This window comes from Panthera uncia (assembly GCF_023721935.1).
Source record: "Panthera uncia isolate 11264 chromosome A1 unlocalized genomic scaffold, Puncia_PCG_1.0 HiC_scaffold_17, whole genome shotgun sequence".
NCBI lineage: Eukaryota > Metazoa > Chordata > Mammalia > Carnivora > Felidae > Panthera > Panthera uncia.
Genome location: NW_026057577.1, coordinates 35,026,791 through 35,046,971, shown reverse-complemented (window position 1 = coordinate 35,046,971; position 20,181 = coordinate 35,026,791). Strand labels below are relative to the sequence as shown.

At 43.6% G+C, this 20,181-nt stretch overlaps 1 protein-coding gene and 1 non-coding gene across 6 annotated transcripts in view; one reads left to right on the top strand and one right to left on the bottom strand.

Annotated features, from left to right (window-relative positions):
• ARHGAP26 (Rho GTPase activating protein 26) overlaps nucleotides 1-20,181 on the bottom strand; it is a 424,192-nt gene that overhangs the window by 47,335 nt on the left and 356,676 nt on the right. The gene's annotated exons all lie outside the window — the stretch shown is intronic.
• On the top strand, nucleotides 13,743-13,847 carry LOC125935873 (U6 spliceosomal RNA). Its single transcript, XR_007461853.1, has one exon. It is a non-coding gene; the product is annotated as a U6 spliceosomal RNA (small nuclear RNA).

Here is a 20,181-nt window from a genome sequence, read left to right as displayed (position 1 = left end):
TTTGTATCTATAAATAAAATATATGAATACCTTTCAGCTTATTTTGGTGATAGGGAGGATTTTCTCTTTAATTTTTATATTATTCTTTTCCGTTGAATGGACATTACATCAACTGCTAAAACTTCCAAAGAGTATTAAAGGCTATCAGTGTAAAAGGTGGAAAGGGGAAAATAAGTCACTCATTCCACTGACTCTCTCTGCAGAAGTAACGATTGTTATGGATTTCTTGTATTTCCTTTCAGAGATATTGTACGAACGAACAAGTTTAGGTGTATGTGTTCGCAAAAGAGGGCGAGAGGGAGGGAGCAGCACCAAAACTTCATCAGCTTGAGAGAGACAGAGAGAGAGAGAGAGAGAGAGACAGACAGACAGACAGACACTGATCCCCCATCTTTAAAAAGAAATAGTAGCAAGTTACTCACAGTGTTCTCAACACTGTGTATCTTCCTTAACAATATATCCTGAAGAATGCTCCATTAGTACATGAACACTTGGCCTCTCAGTTCTTTGTAGTAACTACATAACTTAAGAGGTGTGCAACACCTTATTCAACCAGATCCTTACCAAGCAACATACAGGTGGTTTCCTGCCTTTCTTGAATGGGACAGAATATCAGAGCTGGAATAAGTCGCTGGGGAGGGGAGGCACTGTATAAATATTAACATTTTGTCCTGCCTACTGCCTTCCTTCTTCCAGAAAGTACTGATGTCTAAATGATATGGAGAGACTATTTGGAAGATGGACGTTAGCCTTCCTGCTGCTACACAGAGGAAGGCAACACCTCTCTCTCTAAAGCTGATAAAGTGTTGGTGCTGCCTGTGAGCAGCAGCTAAATCTGGGGAAGAAGAGCCACCGAACTTTGCAAGAATCTGATTGATTGTGTTGTGGGGCCAGCCTGGGCATCCAAGCAGCCTCCCCCAAACCAGAATTCCCTAAGGTTAAGGAAGTCTCAGTGGAATCTAGGTCAGGGTCACCACTTCCTTCCACATAGCTTGATGCAGAACTCCATTTCTGTTGGGGCTCTAATTTAGGACTTCCACGGGCTTTGGCAAAAAAACAAAACAAAACAAACAAAAAAACACAACGTCCCAAAAAGTGAGCAGATCAAAAGTCTCTAGAGCTGGACTGGCTGGGCTTTGGGAAAAGTTCCTGAACCTTCCTATGACTCAGATTCCTCTCTGTAAAATGAGGAAAGTAATACCTGCCTATGAGACTGTGAGGATTAAGTAAAATAATGCCTACATAACTTGCTAAGCAAAGTGTGTGAACTTACTAAGGGCTCAAGAGTAAGTTGATCTTTAATAAAACAATTCAAAGCCATTTTTGTGAGGAACAAAATGCTTGGCAGCACCGAAAAATACGTCGGTTGTAAGTTTTGGCCTCAGGGTGACTGATCCTCCAGTCTCCTGACTCCTATCTCTCTAGGCCTCCACATTTCCTGCAGGCCCCACAGAACATCACTTCCTGGGTGCACACGCTCTTTGTCTCCTTGTGCTTGCGCAGTTCCATTTGCCTACGAGTCGCTCTTCATGCGGGTAACTTTCACTCCCTTTCTAAGCTGTAGCCCAGGGGGCAACTCTAAGTGTTCTCCCTCTGAATCCCACTGTCCCCAGAGGCCACTTCCCTTGCAGCACCCTCATGCTACCTGGAAAGGGCTGGAGAGCACAGTCTTCATCAGAACTGCACACTAAGTTCCCAGCACTGTGTTAACACAACTGTAGGCGCCTGGTAACTGCTGCTGAAACCAAACGAACTCCAATGGAGACAATGACTCCAGTCCGTCTCTTTAATTTCCTTGACAAAATATAATCTATGCCTCTGGTATCTTCTTTCAACCAACAACATGGGTATCTGCACTTCAGGTGTTTATACCCTTAAAAGCCGCAATTTAGAATCACCTGTCATGCAGTTCCTGTCAAAGCATGGCTGATGCCATTGAGGAGAGACTTCCTGTACGAGGCAACCTACCTCCCACGCATCCTCCTCCTCATCAGGCAGGACCACCGGAATACTTTAACTAGGTTGTTCTCCACCTTGTACCACAGGGAAAAGGACTTTTCTTTAAAAAAAATTTTTTTTTGTTATTTATTTTTGAGAGAGAGACACAGAGAGAGAGAGAGACAAAGTGGGGGAGGGGCAGAGAGAGAGAGAGGGAGACGTAGAATCCAAAGCAGGCTCCAGGCTCTGAGCCTTTAGCACAGAGCCCGATGCGGGGCTTGAACTCACAGACTGCGAGATCATGACCTGAGCTGAAGTCAGACACTCAATCAACTGAGCCACCCAGGCGTCCTGGGAAAAGGACTTTTCCATACTTTAGCTTAGCATTATACTCTACATTTAATCAGAAACAATAGGAGAAATGGCTATATATAGAAAGCCTGCATTATTTTTTGCATACAACTGCCAAAGAAGATGTAATCTATTGTGCTATTCAAGATCGTTAATACAAAGACATACATGACACATTAATATTTAAAACTTGCAGTGCGTTCCTTGAACCGACCACTAAACTGCACATACCATCATAACTTTCCCTTCTTTGTTATGACTGCCAGGTAGCTCAGGGCGGGTTAATGCTTAATTTCTCTCCTTTCCTCTTAGCCTTGGTTAAGCTGATGCTATGTTTTCTTCTCTATTTTTTTTCTACTGTGTATTTTGGAAAAGAATAATGGATCTCACATTTTTGTTTGCTTATCAACAATGTTCAGAGAACAGTTGTCACCAGACACCTGGGACATGTAATCTATCTGCCTGTACTGTCACCCAAATGTGGTCTAAACACACACACACACACACACACACACACACACACACACTCATAACCGCGCTTCTCAGCACACAAAGACTTGAAATAAAAAACAAACACTTGCGCTTAGGAAAGGTTTGCAAGTCTTAAAAATGTTGCCCCAGTTTTAGCTGGCAACAGGATACAAGCATGTACGTGATGCGTGCCCGCACAGACTGTGAGACGGATACAGGGCCCAGGCTGTAGAGTCATCCTTTAATAAGTGTAATGAAATCAAGTCTGCCCTGAGGGGGACAATTATACCCAGATTCCAAGCAATAAAAGAAAGGAAAGGGCAAAAGCGAAGAACAAGTTCAATTCCCCAATTGCAAATCTAACAGCAAATCGGAAGTGCAATCGACAGATACTGGGACACTGTCTATGCCCGAGAGAAGGGCTGGAGTTGCAAACGCCCTGCTGCCACCTCTGCAATTCGGAGGAAAGTACAGTGACAACCAGATGGTCAGCTTTTGAATTGCTTTTTTGTTTTGTAATGTTTATTTACTTTTGAGAGAGAGAGACACAGAGCATGAGCAGGGGAGGGGCAGAGAGAGAGAGAGAGGGAGACACAGGATCCGAAGCAGACTGCAGGCTCTGAGCTGTCAGCACACAGCCCGGCGCGGGGCTCGAACTCAAGAACGATGAATCGTGACCTGAAGCCGAAGTCGGCCGTTTAACCGACTGAGCTGCCCAGGCGCCCCTAGTTCCGTTTTTAATGGCAGAAATGAGCAAATATGAGGAAATCTCACAAGTATAAAGAAACACTGCTTCCCTGAGATTAGAGGGCTAAGAAACGCTGAAGGAGAGGAGCATGTCTGTCAGCCTAGATCAAGTCTCAAGAGCTGGCTCTATAAAGTCTGCAACTTTGAAAGAAAGGAGGAGTGCCACAAAGCTGTTCCCTTCCCTTCCTGCTCCTTGTGATGGGCAAAACCAGCAAGTGCCTCCCAGCAAAGGAAGGGCTTTATTGGTATCATCTCTGAGTATATGCCCAATCTCAGGACCTCATGGAGGGCTTACGTGTGGGCTACAAACCGTGGCTAGGAGTAAGAAGCTCATCCTCAAGACAATGGCAGACTTGGCTGGGCTTACACTGGCCCCAGTTCAAATTCAGGTCCTGCTGCCTCCCACCACTCTGACCTTGAGGAAGTCATGTTGTTCCGCTGAAACCCATCTGTAAAGTGGGGATGCTGATAATGGCTGATTACCTCACTGGGTTGTAGGGAAGATTAGACAATGTCCGCAAAACGCCCTGACTAGCACCTGGCAAGAGGACATGGTCTCTAGACATCCATCTCACTCTTTTTCCTTCCTTTGGGACCCCCATCCTCATCCTCTATGTTCTCTGTTCTTTGCTACAGCCTATCCCAACCAATGCCTGCTCTCCTCTCCCTCTTCAACTCTCTCCCCCTTCCCTTTTCCTCTTCAACTTTGGCCTGCCCTGTCTCTTTATTCAGATACTCCTTCTCTGTTCCTATTCTCCCACACTCTTCTTAGCTCCCCAAACTCACCCAGAATCTGAACTCGAGGACGCTAGGGCACGGAGGATTAGAACTAGAGAACGTGCAGGGACTGCTTCAGTTTCTTTCCTTACACACCCAACAGGAGGAGCTGGCCATCACCCACCCACCACCAGCGCAACAACTGAGCATGGTGGGTGGATGTGGAGGAATACGGGGTTCAAACCCCACCTCTACTCTCAGGCAAGTTAGGTAACCTCTCTGCTCCTGTTTCATCATGTGAAATAAGTAAATATAAGGCAAGTGCCTGGCACTTCAGCACTTAATGAATATTAGCTATCATCACCACCACCATCATCCTCAATTATCTTACGGTGACCTGATGGTCCTATGATTATATTTTCAACCTGTGAAAGCAAAATTTTGCTGTCAAGAATATGAACCAGGCATGGGAGCATTAAACCAAGCTGTAATTTTCCAGCAGCTCAATGTCATTCTGGCAGAAGAATCAGTTCTTATCCACATTTATAGGTTTTGGACAACGTCACCACAAGTTGGAGGCTTGCACATAGCACATGAGTTGGCTGTTGGCCACCCTGCCGTTTCTGGCAGACCCCCAGAAGATGCCACCACCCAGAGGCCTGTGCCTGAGGAGCAAGAATCCAGGGCTGCTGAGCCAGAAGATACACTGTTCTTGCATGTTCCTGGCTGTCACAGGACAAGGGGCCAGTCCTGTAAGATTCCCTTTTCTCTGCTTAATCCCTTTCTAAGGCGCACTCCTTACAACACTGTCATTAAAACTAATGGAGGCCAAACCCCACCACACTGGACTTTGTGTCCTCTAATGATCTGTAATGGGCCCTGATGATGAATCTTTTCCGAGAAATTTATGTTTTTAAAGGCATCAACTGTGTCCAGAGATAAGTAGGAAGATAAGTTTTTCTTCGTTTTTAAAAACTATACAATGTTATCCTCCAAGGAGCCAGTCAGTCAGCTGGGAAAAAAAATAAATTTTGCAACAACCATTTGGACTCAAACAAGGGACATTTTCAGAGAACATACCCATAGAAACAATAATAAAAATCAATAGAGATTTCCCTCCAGGGGTGTAAAGCTACCAAATCCTTCACTAAGTCCATGTAAGAAAAGCCCACTGCAGTGGACATCTGTGGTCTGAGGCTGCCTCTCCTCTGGGAACTCCCACCCCCACCCCTGCTTCTAAATGATCACAGTCCAAGAACTCTGCATGTCAATCTTCCCTCCCTAGCCAAGGGGGAACAAACGATTCAGGCCTTGCCCAGTAGAGTATCACATACTCCTGGCCAAAGAAACTGGTTAAGGGATGGGGAGGCGATTGAATTTGGAGCAGGAGGGGGTAAGCCCAGACTACTGTTCAAACTTTTGTAGAAGAGAGATTTTTTTTTTTCTCCTGTACTTAAAGTTCATGGGACTGTGTCCACCTGGTGGCAACCATCTTGCAATCAGAAAGAAAGAGCTTATAGAAGAGAAGGAACAGAGAGTAAACTGAGCTGAGAAATGCCAAGAGTTGGGACCTCATGGCAACATCCGAGCCCCTGGATACAGCCATGCCTGAAACTACAAGTTCCCATGCTTCTCAAGAAAATATATGAACCAAAACCTACATGTTAGCCTAAGTTAGCTTGGTTGAATTTTCTATTACTTGTAACCAAGAATCCTAACTGGTAACTTGCTCAAGCTGACACATAGGATCTTGAATATAATGACTGCCTATACCTTTAAAAAATGTCAATATTAGGGAAGTTTACACTAGTGTGCAGCTTCCAGAAACACGTGAGAAGGACAGGAATAGCTATAGCTCTTGTTAGTGTCTAGAAAGGTCCTGGATTTAGAGAAATGCAGATACTCCAAAAAAAAAAAAAAAAAAAAAAAAGGCGAGGACAGTGAATTCAACAGTGCATGATGCTTTGTGACAATGTGTTAGCTAGAGCTGAATTGCTGGTATGTAGTTCCTCTAATTCACCTAAAATTTGAGAAAGAGAATGGATGTTATCAATCCAAATGAAAATAAACACTAGGCTCACTGTAGCAGGTTTAGCACAGTAACTAAAGGCTAAACATAGCAACTCTAAGGAGTAAAAATAAGCAGGAATTTTCTGTAAAGCTATGTGATCGCTATTTATACTCTCTCCTTATTAAGCCCACTATGAATCCGGCCTGTCACAACTGTCTCTGAGCTGTTCTGCCCTCCCTGAGCCCAGAGTTAGTCTCTTAGAGGTATAGCCTGACTCCAAGGTAAACAGCTCCTGCTGAAAGCTGAAGGTGTCAGAATTTGTCTGATGTGTTTAGTGTTGTGTTGTAACAGACAAGAAGAATACAGCTTATTTTCAGACCTGTTTTTCAGGCTTTTTACAACGTAAAGCTCAAAGCAAAGAGGACGAAGCAGAATGTTGTAGGTCCTTGTGTGACACTTAGAAATGAAAACAGGCCCTTGTGGAAGAAAATCCATGCTAAAAAAATACAGAAGAGTTCCAGATGGTGAAGTCTATTTACTGTGAAGCAAAACTGTGATGAAAGTGGGGAACATCTCAGGCAGATCAATTACACAAGATAAATCGATTGAAGATGTTCTACTGGGATCTCGCTAGCATGGAATCCTGGAATGGGAAGACAACATTAATAGGCTTTCCCTGCTTTGGTGCCCAAAGAAGTAAAAATCATACTGACATAAGAAACAAAACAATTGTAATACTATAGATGAAAAGCATATATTCAAACAAAGTCAATTATGGGCTGCTCCTTGCACATGCCCTTTATGTTCCGGCCTCTGGGTCTTTCCATACTGTTCCCCATGCCCAGCATACTCCTGGTAACTTTGGTCTAAACCAAACCCACCTTTCAAGACCCAGTTCAAGTGCCAAGTTGATCACAAAGCCTCCCTCGACCATCCTAGCTTAAAGTCATCTTTGTGGTTAGGGAATTTCAGCAGCGCTTTATCCTGTAGCATCTAAATTCCTCCATGTTGTTTTATAGTTTGTATGTTATATATTAATAACTTAGGAATATATTTTCTATTTCTTTTACCTTTCATTATTAAGGGCACTATGTCAATGTACGTCATCTTTAACACGATGTGCTTACATCCTGAGGACGCTCAGTATTTCACTGAGTGACTGAGGAATACTTTAGTTGCAGGAGTCTGGAACACCTTGAACCAGAGAAAGGAAAAAGGGGTCCAAGAAGCCACCTCTCTAGTATTGCTCTATCTGTGCATAATTGTGATCAGGGCAACCGGTCTTTCTCCTTGTGGGAAACAGGGCTGTTCATCAATCTGAAGGGCAAGAAAGAGTAGTAACCCTTCTTCCAGAAGAAGAAAAAACCCCTAAGAAAATACTATGGTCAACCTAGTTCTAATCTTCTGTGCCCCGCATTTCCCCACACTATTACCAGAACTATGACATAAAATCTACATCAGTGAACAACAAGGTTTCCAATCACTCTACCAAAAAATCAATAATTTTGGACCCATGATTTTATTATAACCATTGAAATCTAAGATACAGCACATTTTTCCCCTACCTTTCAAAACCAGACTATACCAAATGGAGTTTACTTTATTGAGACATGAGGATTATAAACATCAATTACTGTTTGTATTGTCATATACACGTCAACTCAAGGGGCTGTTGGGTATGAAACGTGGCTTGCTTTTTATCCAGGCCTCTGTATTACTATAGCCTCTGTCTTTTTTCCCCTAAGTTCTCTGTATCTTGCCTCATTAGCGATTAACTTTTGTTAAACGAACAGGTGAAGAGCTACATTCTAAAATACTGGATGATGGGAAATCTAGGAGTCACGTGTGTTATAACTGGGTCCAGAATAAGGTACACCTTGAAGGTGGCAACCTTAGAAGCTGCTTCCTGCTCAGTTCCTGCTGAAAGGTTGTGTAACCCAGCCCCTCTGGCCATAGATGATTAAACCAAAGAAGCACCTGCCTCAGGGTCTCTGGCCCATAGGTGCCCCCCAGCCAATGACAGCATCCAGAGCAAAGCTGAACTCAGTCAGACTCTCTCTTTCTCAGGAAACAGTACTGGGAAGCAGAGAATTAGGTAGAAGCACAAGATGAAATCCAGGGGAGAGCCGCACTGGGGCTATAAGGGGTCATGGTACTCCAACGCCATGTACGCAGAGCCATGGGGGGGCAAAGATGCACCTTGACCCACCAGACGGCTGAAGGCTGGTGATGGGGCGCAAAGATAGCCACTCAGCTTCATTTTGGTCCTGGCTTTCCTCCAAGTGGATCTACGGATCTCTGGCCTGTGCTTCTGCTCCATACTCCCATGATCCTCCAAAGTGACCGGAGGAAGGCGTGAGCTCTCCTGGCTCCTCAGAGTACTTCAGTGCGCACCGCTGGGCGCGTCTCTGGGATTGGTCCACGTGAGTCAGGTTGTGTCCCTTTGAAACTGGATATGATGGAGTCCTGGAGGCAGCCTGCCTTCCCACCCTGCGCCCATCCGAAAGCACCTCAGTACTCCCTCCAAAGACATTTCATGTCCTCAGGTATTGTTAAAATAACAACTCTCATGGCAATTATGGCAGATAACTTTTAATGGGCATTTACTATCTAGAAGCCATGGAAGTATGTAAACTACTCCATTTAATCCTCACAACAACCCTACAAGGTAGATACTATTATTATTCCTGTTAAATAGATGAGGCAACAAGCAACTTCTTCATGGCGACACAGCTAGTAAGCAGTGAAGCTGGGATACAAACTCAAGTCTGTCCCAGGGCCTATGTAACACTGTGATACACTGAATAACGCAAAGTTCGTTTTACTAAAGACTCACGAAACCCATGGGGGAGGGGAAGGAAAAAAAAGAAAAGAAAGAGGTTAGAGTGGGAGAGAGAGCCAAAGCATAAGAGAAAACTGAGAACAAACTGAGGGTTGATGGAGGGTGGGAGGGAGGGTAGGGTAGGTGACGGGCATTGAAGAGGGCATCTTTTGGGTTGAGCACTGGCTGTTGTATGGAAACTAACTTGACAATAAATTTCATATAAGAAAAAACATAAAAAATTAAAAAAAGACTCACGAGAGGACTTGGAAGAAGATTCCTATCTCTGAGCACATCTGAGAAACTCCGTAAGATTTACTTCTATTTTATTTATTTTTTATTTGAGAGCAACTGAGGCAGCAAGAGTGTTGGAGCAGAGAGAGGGAGAATCCCAAGCAGCTGCGCAGAGCCCATTGTGGGGCTCGAACTCATGAAGCTGCAAGATCATGACCTGAGCTGAAACCCAAGAGTCAGATGCTTAACTGACGGAGCCACGTGGGTGCCTCAGATTTTTCTTTTACATAGTTCTGTTCCCCCACAGTTCTTCCCCAACTGACAACTCCATCATTTCTCCTCCCTCTTTTCTACCCAGCCTCCAAAAATCTCAACCTGTGTACCCTACTCAACAAAACCAAAGCAGGGAGTCCTGATTGTACCCTCAGCTTTGCAGAGGCACAGGTTCCGGTCTCACAGCTACCACACGGAGCAAAGGCAGTCCCACAGTGATGCACATGTAAGCAGTCTTTAAAGGGTCATATCCTCTCCAGAAAAAAAAAAAAATGCGGGGGACATCATTATAGATAGCAAAACTCAGGTCAGGTTGTCTGAGCAGACAAAGTGTCTTCTTTTTCTTTTTTTTTTACTACAAATTCTTTTATTTCTTGATGAATCTGGAGTAAAAGCAAAGCTTAAGGCTGTGGCAGTGCACGAAGAGGATTCTGCCTGAAATCGCATTGCTTTCCTGGGGTCTGGGGGCCCAACGTACTGATTATATATTCATATTCTCGATGAGCACCTTAGGTTTCCACTGAACATTTTGTACACAGAGAACTAATTCTTCCCAAGGTGTGCCTAATTTGGTGGGATATATGGTGACCTTCTGGTATAAGGCACACCACAAGTGAGGAATAAGGTGTCAAACTGGCTGAGTTTCCACAGGGGTATACAGATAATGGCTAACAGAGCTCTCTATGGCCCAGTGCAGACCAAGTGGTATCCAAGATCTCAACTCAACTTAGGTTTTGCTAAGTCTCCCTTTGAAATGCCACTGGAATTGGTTAGTGAAGTGTACCTTGAAAAGAATAAACGCCAGAAGGTGGTCTTTCTAAAAGCAGAAGAAAAGCCTGGAAAAATCAGCCACGTGTGCAAAGAAAAATACAACGAGGAAAGTTTCTTCCTTTGTAATGATGAACCAGAGTGCTTGCTTGTGGGCATCTGACCTAATTGACTCACGGTGAAATTAAAGGCAGAACTTAATAACTGGTCTGTGAAGAAGGGAGAATTTAGAATTTCCTTATGGACAAAGAACCAGAAAAAAAGAACCTGCACTCCTTCACAGTTACTTGGCTGATGCATGACAATTGGGTAGCAAAACTTCTTCACTTATTTTTCATTGACTCAGAATTTAAAGAACTACTAATTCCCAAGAACTCTCCTTTTCCATGCAAGTAGAGAAAACAATCCTTCAAGTTATGAATTAAATTTCAATTGAACAAGATACTGCTTTATACAAGAAACTGTTATATTTTTGTCATAAGTATTAGTAAGCCAGATATCTGGGAGGAAAAAAAGTCCAAGAGTCCTAATGAGAAATTCTGGTTGGGGGTAGGGAGGCTTCAAAACACAACACAACCAAATGACAGAATTCCAACTTTTTGTTCCTTTAAATATTTTTTCTCTCTCTCCAGCATTCTTATAGTCCAAATTTTAAATGTTATGGCATCTTTAGGGGGGCCTGGGTGGCTCGTCGGTTGAGTGTCAAGACTCCGGCTCAGATCATGATCTCACAGTCCGTGGGTTCGAACCCTGCGTCGGGCTCTGTGCTGACAGCTCGGAGCCTGGAGTCTGCTTGCGATTCTGTCTCTCCCTCCCTCTCTGCCCTTCCTCCACTCACACTCTGTCTCTCGCTCTCAAAAAATAAATAAAACATGAAAAAAAATTTAAAAAATGCTTATGGAATCTTTTTAAACTAAAAAATTTTTTTTTAATGTTTATTTTTGTGAGAGAGAAAGAGAGAGAGAGAGAGAGAGAGAGAGAGAGAATGAACAGAGGAAGGGCAGAAAGAGAAGGAGACAGAATCCAAAGCAGGCTCCAAGCTCTGAGTGGTCAGCACAGAACCTGTCGCGGGGCTCAAACTCAAGAACCTCAAGATCATGACCTTAGCTGAAGTTAGATACTTAACCAACTAAGCCACCCAGGCGCCCCAAATGGCATCTTAAATGTAGATCCATAGAGACTACTGTGAAAAACAAACAAGCAAGCAAACAAACAAACATTTGGGACGCTGCACCGTATTTTCTTTTCTCAGCACAGTGACAATCGGCATTTTCAGCCATAGGCAGTCTCTTGGCTAACAGAATAAAAAAGATGGTTCGTAAAACTACCACTCCTCCCCCCACCCCCCACTTTCAGTAAACTGGACTGAAGCAGACAAGGAAATTACAAACTTCAAAGTAGATCTAGAAAATGAAGTAGAGAGATTATTGGAAACCCTGCCCACACAACATAAACTGCAAAGGCAATTCATCCCACCATAAATATTTTTAAGTGAATGACCAAGCCACTCACTTACTACTTAAAATCTGTCTCATTTTGGCAGCAAAACTTGCCCTATGTATGTAGAGCTGATTTCTACCATATGGGCTGTAAGAGATCTGAGGGCAGAGTATTTGCTCGTCTCTTTCCTAGTGCCTGCAACAGTGTCTTAAACAGTAGGTGTTTAGTATATGTTTGCTAACTGACTGGGAAGAGTCTGTCAGATCTGGCTGATTCTGGCTGATATTTGTGAGGGCTGTAGGGTGCAAGAAGGCTACAGCAGCCCATGTTCAACTGGTGGTGCGATATACCAAAGGGACACATAAGATAAAGGTAGGTCTGCATTCCAGTGAGAGTTAAGAAAATTTAGAGGGTCGAGCAAGAGCATTTGGTGGGTGTTCTTCCACTAGTAATTATTCACTTGCAGTCTTCCCTTGGGACAGAACTGGGTCTAACTACTGTCTGGGATGATTATGTTGGGCATGTCGATCACTAACATGTGGATCTTGTCTCTACTGGATTAGTGTGTCGAGGATTCCCATGACTCCACTTCTTGATTCTTGATCTCCTGCCAGTGTATTTTCACTGTGACAATTGCACATTGTAAGTACTGCCATGGGATGACTAAGGACATATTTCCTCTAATTCCACTTTCACACAAAGGATCAAGAGGAGAATGGGAAAGAGGATGTGTGAGGGTGTGGGGGCTGTTTCTCCCCCAGAGGAAACCAAGAGTTCCATGGCACTCCTATCATGAAGTCTGTGCTGTAAGGCACGGCGGATGGAAGTTAAGGGAAGATACAGGCTTCCTCGGAGACAGAATTGAGGTCAACACATTTGCTTTAGATAAGAAATCTCTCTTATGCTTCAGCTTTGGGTTTTCCAACTTTCAAGCAGTATTCTTCAAGTCCAAGAACTGAAGTTAGTGGGTTTTCATCATCCTTGTGAGGGATGACTGACGTGGCATGGCGCCAGCCTTGCCAATGTCATTGTCCATCACATCCCTAAGTGTGGCGACTCTTAGATTCTCATCTGCAAGCTGTACCTGCTTACGTCTTCTAAGGTTGGGAGTACAGTAGTGAACAAAATAAACTGAGTAGAGCTTGCCAACTTGCTCAAAACCCAAGATGATTTCTCTATGTCACTGCTTTCAGTCACTAGAACAACAACAAAATCTCTTTTGAGTGCAAGTAATCACAAACAGTATCACTGCTCCTACTCCTACAACAGAAGCTGAAAAGGATTATAAAAATAATTGTTCCTTTTTTCATTAGCCTGAAGCAGGTGATCCTACTGGCTAGAAGGCAGGGGGGTAGTGATGAATACAGGTGATTTAAGCAGTGTGTCTGAGGTTACCAGGGCAACTGCTAATTATTATGGAATAACTCTAGTGTACCTCCATAAAGGTCAAGAGTTAAGGTTTTTCCATTATATATTCTGCTTTAAAATGGGGCTTTTAAAGGAAATTGGGGGAGAGAGCAGATGGAGAATGACAGATGAAAATCAGGTTAGAGAACTATATATAGCACAAGAAAATTGAACTACTTAAATTTCACAATGTTGGTTTAGGAGACGGTGGAGGACTTCATGAGTAAACATAAAAAATGACTTTCTGATTTCCTTAAGTTAGGCTTCTCAAATAAGTAAGAAATCTGAAATCAGGCCAGATGCAGGGATCTAACTGCATCTACTTTACCTAGCTCCTTGAGACAAATTTCCTTTCCTGCCTGAAGAGTTACCATTTTCTAACCTGACCTGGAGCCCTGGACAAGAGTCATTTGGCCATTGAAATAATAATTCAAGAAAACTTGACTTCACTGAAACTCACCAAAAGCTATACCTTCTTGTTATAGGTCTTATTCTTCAAACAGGGTCTAACATCCTTGGTTACTGAGGATGTAACAAATTTTAAAAGTTTCACAAAATTCCTCTGTTCACTTCGGCAGCACATACACTAAAAATTCGAATAATAAGGATAAGATTAGCATGACCTCTGGGCAAAAATGACACACAGATTGTAAAGCATTTCTTATTTTAAAAATCAAACCATCATGCTGTATGCCTTAAACTTACATGGTGACATGTGCCAAATATTTTTCAATAAAACTTGGAAATTAAAGCACATTTAAAAAAATCCTTCGCACAAAGATGTACCTCATAAATTCAAGAAAAAAATGAAATGGTGATTTTAAAACTGAGAAAATCGACTTCTGGGTTTTCGAAATGGAACAATCAAGGCATGCACACGATAAAAAAATTCTAACACTACAAACGGGTAGTGTTGAAAGGAAACATCAGTGTCCCCTGCACCAAAGGCCACTGTCCCACGTGCCTCTATGAGAGACAACCGCATATATTCACTCCCCTATATCTTTCCAGAAACATTACAAACATGTACACATATCTGCAGGTGTATATATCACTGGAGTCTTACACATAAGTAGGATTATACCACGCACACAAATGGTTTTCAAATCTAGCTGAATATCAAAACCACCATGGAAGTTTAAGAAAGATACCAAAACTCAGATACCACCCCAGGCCAAGTAACTCTGAGGCTCCGGGAAAGGAGTGTTGGCATTTTTTTACTTTAGGTTCCCCAGGTATACTAATGTGCATCCTGGGCTGAGAAACACAGCACCCTGCTTTTCCCTTAATGGACTTTAGAAGGTTATTCATACCAGCACAAATACAACTCCTTCATTCCTCTGCTGTACTGGTTAGCAGTATACTCCGGGATTTATTTTGGCAGTCTTTTACTGATGGTTATCCCTTCAGGTCCCACACTGTGGCTTCTATAAGTGGTGTTACAATATACATATGCACTGGAGAACATCCACTGTCCTTCCTGCCCTCTTTTCCCTAAGAGCTAACTAACACGGATTACATCCTGCGCCCTCTGACTTCCTGTTGGGGCCACCAAGGGGGGGAGCTCGGGCAAGAGATCACCAGCAGAAAGGAGAGAGCCAAGGTATTTATTCCCTCGTCTCCCTGAGAGGTTGTCTGCACATGGGTGAGCCCCTTGACGAAAATTCCTCTCAAGGGACTGACTCTATAGACCTCTCTTTGCTTCGGGTCTGGCCACCATTTTCTATGCAAGTCCCTCCAGCCTAAGGATGATAACTGGTTGGGTGCGACTAGCCCTGGTTTACTGTACTATCTCTTATGAATTTTTTGCCTCCAATCCTTTAGAAATAAACCATCCCTGAATTATGCTATTTTCATGGTGCTGATGTTTCTTCTTAGGATTCTAATACATTATCCTTGGGCAGATATCTTCGCATTTATTTCTTTGTGGACAATATCATCTTGGCTCCCTCTGAAGACACAGCTTCTTCACTTAAGGCAAAAAGAGGTAAGGGGGGGGGTCTGTACAGCAACTATTTTATTCCTTTACTGCACATTTTTGACAGTGACCCAGGCACACCCCCATCACCTGTCCAATTTGTAAGGACTATTGAAGGGAACACTGAAGCAATGTCTTGGGAAGAGCTCCACTGCTTCTTTGGGAAAGAAGCTAATAGGCACTAAAAGAACCCGATAGAACCAATGCAGTGAATGACTAAGAGGCAGAATTTCAGAATGCTTTTAGAAACTCTTTTTCTTTTTGTCACAATGACAGTCAAATTTACACAGAGTCACAGGCTGGAAAGGAATTCCTGAGGCTAAATTATCCCCCAGTGAAATCTCAGGATTGCAATTAGGTTCTCCTCTAATTAGTATCGTTCCAATTGGCTCCACCCAACAGAGAAACAATGGGAGTAGATAGATGGCTTGACAAGACTCTGGAGAGTAAACACCTGAGCCTGCTGACTTTGTGCAAACAGCTTGAAGCCAGTCTTGAACGAGGAGTGCTTTGACTGCTTTCAGGGGATTTGGTTATTTGTAGTTAACTTAGTTTTAGGTGTTTTATTTTAAAATTACCTCATTATTTTTAATATGGGTTCTTTGTGTCACACCAGGATCAAACAAAAAAATAAACACTGAGTGTCTACTGTTACCACCGGAAAAAATCAATAGTAAGGATTTGTTCATAGTAGGGCAACAGTCTAAGAGCAAACCAGTTTTTGCTTAGCATAAAAGAAAACCAATTTTTGTTAGCCACTTAATTATACAGGCATTAATTCATCTGACCCTCACAACAACCTTGAAGGTAGGTCTTGTTATTACTACAATTATTTTTATTACTGTTATTATTCCCATTTCGCAGAAGAGGTTTAGCTCAGAGAGGGAAAGTAATTGCACAAGTTGACAGGAAACAGCAGGGCCAAAGCTTCACTACCAGGCCACGTGGGTTTTTCCTTACACCAGATCCCAAAGCTTTTCGGACATGATATAGCCCATGTCAGCCTTCAGACAGCTATTTGTAACCATAAATGCTCTACAGAAGGACTGTTGCCTAATAGTACCATCCATTAGGAAAAATACATTTCCCCCCTCAAAAGTAGAGTGTTCACATAGAAAAGCATTTCTTAAACTATAGACTACAGTTTTAAGAGGCTAAAGAGAAGTGCCGTAAAGAGCATGTGCTAAGGTCAAATACATTTAGGAAACGTGGTGTAACACATGCCCTTTGGGAGATTCACAATGGACATCTTAGTGGCTCAAAAGTCCTCGAGACAAGAATCTGTTCAACTGTATCCAACTCAGCTCCTACTCTTCCCCACCTGTCCCCCTCCTCCTTGCACCAATTTGGGGAATGCTGATTTAAAAGTCTCAAATCTCGTATACATGTTAATGGTCATCTACCATGTTCCAAGCTGTTTTCCTCTCGATGCAAAGGTCTTCATCTTCTCATGTTACACATACAGTAGGTGCTCAATAAAAATACCTGTTGGTTTAATTGGTGCACCGACCCTTTCTTGATTTGTGACCAAAAAGCATGCATTTGCAAAGCCACAGGCTGGCTTCCCTCAGGCTTTGGAAAGTGCAGCCCTGGTGAGCTAATTGGGCTCCTCTGAGAAGCAAACTCATCAGTCATCAGCCTCACAAGTTGTGACTAATCTCAAAGGCCAGAGGCAGGGTGTTCTGAAGCCCCTCTACTGTCATCACTGCAGGGACAACCAGAGTGCTAGGGATGATGCAGGCGTGGTCCTGCAGGCTTTACAAGGAAGTAAATTCTGTGTTTATTCTTGTGCAAGTCCATCCGCCCCATGAGCTCTATGCCTGTGGTTCTCACACTTCAGGATGTATCTGAATCACCTGCAGGGCTTGTTGGAACACAGAGCCCCGGGTTCCTCTTCTAGAGTGGCTGATCCAGCGAGTCTGCAGTAAAGCCTGAAAGTGGGTATATCTAACGGGCTCTCAGGTCGTACCAGGGACCCTGAACACCTCACTGGGCTAAGCCCCTACCCTGGAAGACCTACGTAGCTGAGAGCAAAGGAAGTCTACACTGGATCCTGCATGGTTTTCTAGATACTTAATGCAGAGAAGGGGTGAAAAATAAGATCATGAGGCTGTTTCCAACTAGAGATGTGTTCCTAGCTAAGTAAGCATCTGCTTTCCAGACTGACCAAAACTGTTTAAAAAGGAGCACTTTAATATGATTTTAATTTACTCCATTTAGGATCTGAATCTACCGATAAGATTTCCCCAAAGTACACGTGTAGGGAGAGAAATAATTCCAAATCTAATTCTAAGGGACAAAAATGGCAACTTGAAGTTCCTTCAAAGTCCCCTCATAGGCTTGAAAGTGCTAAAAGCCATGCGCAAAATATTAAGCCTATTTCCTTCCCTAAAGATTGGATCAAAAATTCGAGATTTACAAATGCCTAACACCAACTTACCTATAAGATACAGTGCCATGAGCCATGTCAGAGCAGCTAAATTCAGATTAAATTCACTTATTTCTATGTTTAATTAAGCCCCAAGGCTTTAGTTATCATCTACTCTGTCACGACAAATTTGGGTAATTGAGATTGTTTAGCAATATTAATTCGTTGACAGAAAGAATACAGAACCTTTATGATGTCAGCTCATCGAGGAGGAAAGAAAACAACGTGTGTGAAGGAAAACATTTTTCCATTTGCGATTTCCACTATGCTGGAAAACAGGGATGTGGCTAAGGACTTGAACGATGTCCCGTCCCCGCCTCCTCCCATACCCCCTCTGCTGACAGGCTGTAGAGATCCAAGTGGCACTGACAGCCTTGTTGCTTGGGAAAGAAATCCTGCTGGGTCATGAAGTGTGAGGGCTGCCTTGAGCAATTTTTATGTAAAAAAAAAAAAAAAAAAAAAAGAACTGCTAAAAACCAAACACATTTATCCAATAAAAATCAGATGGGTCATCAGGCAGGAATCTCCACCCTCAACCAAGTGAGGCCAGCTGGGCTCCAAACTGGTGAAGGAGATCTTGGCTATGGAATGGGAAAAGCTGACAGGAAGACACTCAGAAAACAAGAATACGGGTCACATCAGTGACAATCTCTAAAAATGCCAAGGGAACGTGGCCTGGTTACTGGGAGGAGTGGTGGCCATGGTGGTCCCAGGAGACTGAGGTGTAAGTGGGATGGTTGTGAGGTGGTCTAAGAAACAACCATGAACGAGCCCGGCTGGAACCACCCCAGAGGTTGTGAGGAGGAACAAGAGGAGGCAACGGATCCCTTGTGGAAAATGATGTTGCTTTCAAATTATTTCCCAAGGTGGAGAAAGCCACCACTTTTTCAGGCAAAACAGTCTGAAGAGACCTTTTGTGCTTGGAGGTGGGTGAGAATCAGAATCCTCACTCTTAAGAGGAAAGATCCTCCTCCACAGAAAGTGATTCAGCCACAGAGGAAAACTTCCTCTTTGAATCTCTGCATTCCAAAGAATGACAAATCAAGATCATTGTAGTAAAATCATAGCTGCCTGTTTGGGTGTAACTCTTTGGACATAAAATCACACTTAGGTGATCAAATTACTTAAAAATATACCGTTTATTATCACCGTTTAATGCATACTATTCATTCTGTGATTCATTTGGCCTCAATAAATAACAGCTATGCACACAGCTCAACCCCGTGGGAGGTGGATGTTTCCAAATTGTTCAGCAACAGGCATGCCTACCCCCAAGCTGGTCTGGGTTTCAAGAGGGGCAATGCCTGCCCCTAGAGAAGTTCCTCCTTTTCACTGATAACTCAATGACCGGACTGACAGCTCCAGTGTCACAGTGTCCGATTCCAGGTGGGAAGTTGGTGCGGGAAGGCAAGGGGAACAGCCTGGGACATCTGTCCATGCACGAGAAAGACACACGGAGGTTGAGGGGATAGAGAGACAGGAAGGAAATAGGGAGGAGGGCAGAAGTCCCTCCAAAACAAACTAACTGCTATTCACAGTGGAAAGCACTAAAGTAACTTGCCTCCTTTCCCTCCAAATCAGTACTTCCTCTATTCTGCCTTAGTTTTCTCCACAGAACTTTCCAACATCTGATATACAGGCACTGATGTACCTCCTGTCTCCACTATGAGACAAGACCACGGAGGACAGAAACTCCCCTGTGTGTATCACTCCATCTTCAGCACTCAGAATAACGCCTGGCCCACAGGAGGTGTTCAAGCACCATGTGCTGAGTGAACGTTGACTGAACTAAGTAAAACAGAAGTAAACTTTTGCAGATACCTCTCAAGTTTTCCCCAGATTTCATCTGAGAGAAGCTGAATCAAAGTCAGGAGGAGCCAGCACTGCTTCAGAGAAACAAGGCAGCCTGGAAGCAGGCCCTGTTTATCTTCTGAATTCCAGAGGTTGTTCTCTCGCCTCTCCCTGGCCACAAAGAGGTAGAGGGTGGTTGACTGTGGCACAATTTGAAGGCATTTGGCATGCACACACCTTTTAGGTCACCAGAAATAACTTGGAAATGGGTGTGTGTGTGTGTGTGTGTGTGTGTATGTGTATGTGTGTGTGTTAAGCAGCAGGGACATGAAAAAATCATTTTATTTATGAGGCTACTGGGCAGGGAGTTATTTTCTAGGGGTGGGGACCACTCAGGCAGGGAGAACTCCAAGGGTGGGTTCCTCCATGGCTAGAATCATCCTTTATCCTCCTAGCGTGCTTTCCATCTTAACAAGCCCTTCCGTCCCTTCCCCAGCGGTCTGAAGAAAGCATTCACCTAGGAGTTTTTAACTTGAGGGAATTACTCAAGATTTTTATGTCCCTAGTGGGACGTCCCCTGACTTCTTTCTCAGTATTTGTTTACTTCCTCCTTAAAAATCACTATCTTCCAGAAAGGCAGCGGCATAAGGCCAACTCCACTGGTCACTGGGAGAGTAGAGAGTGACTTTTATTTTGTCAGTCCTTTGTAAGCACCATCCGAACAACCTCCGTTCTCAGAGACAGGTCAGCCCCGCTTGGTCCGGCCCAAGGAGCGGGGGGGGGGGGGGGGGGGGGGGGGGGGGGGG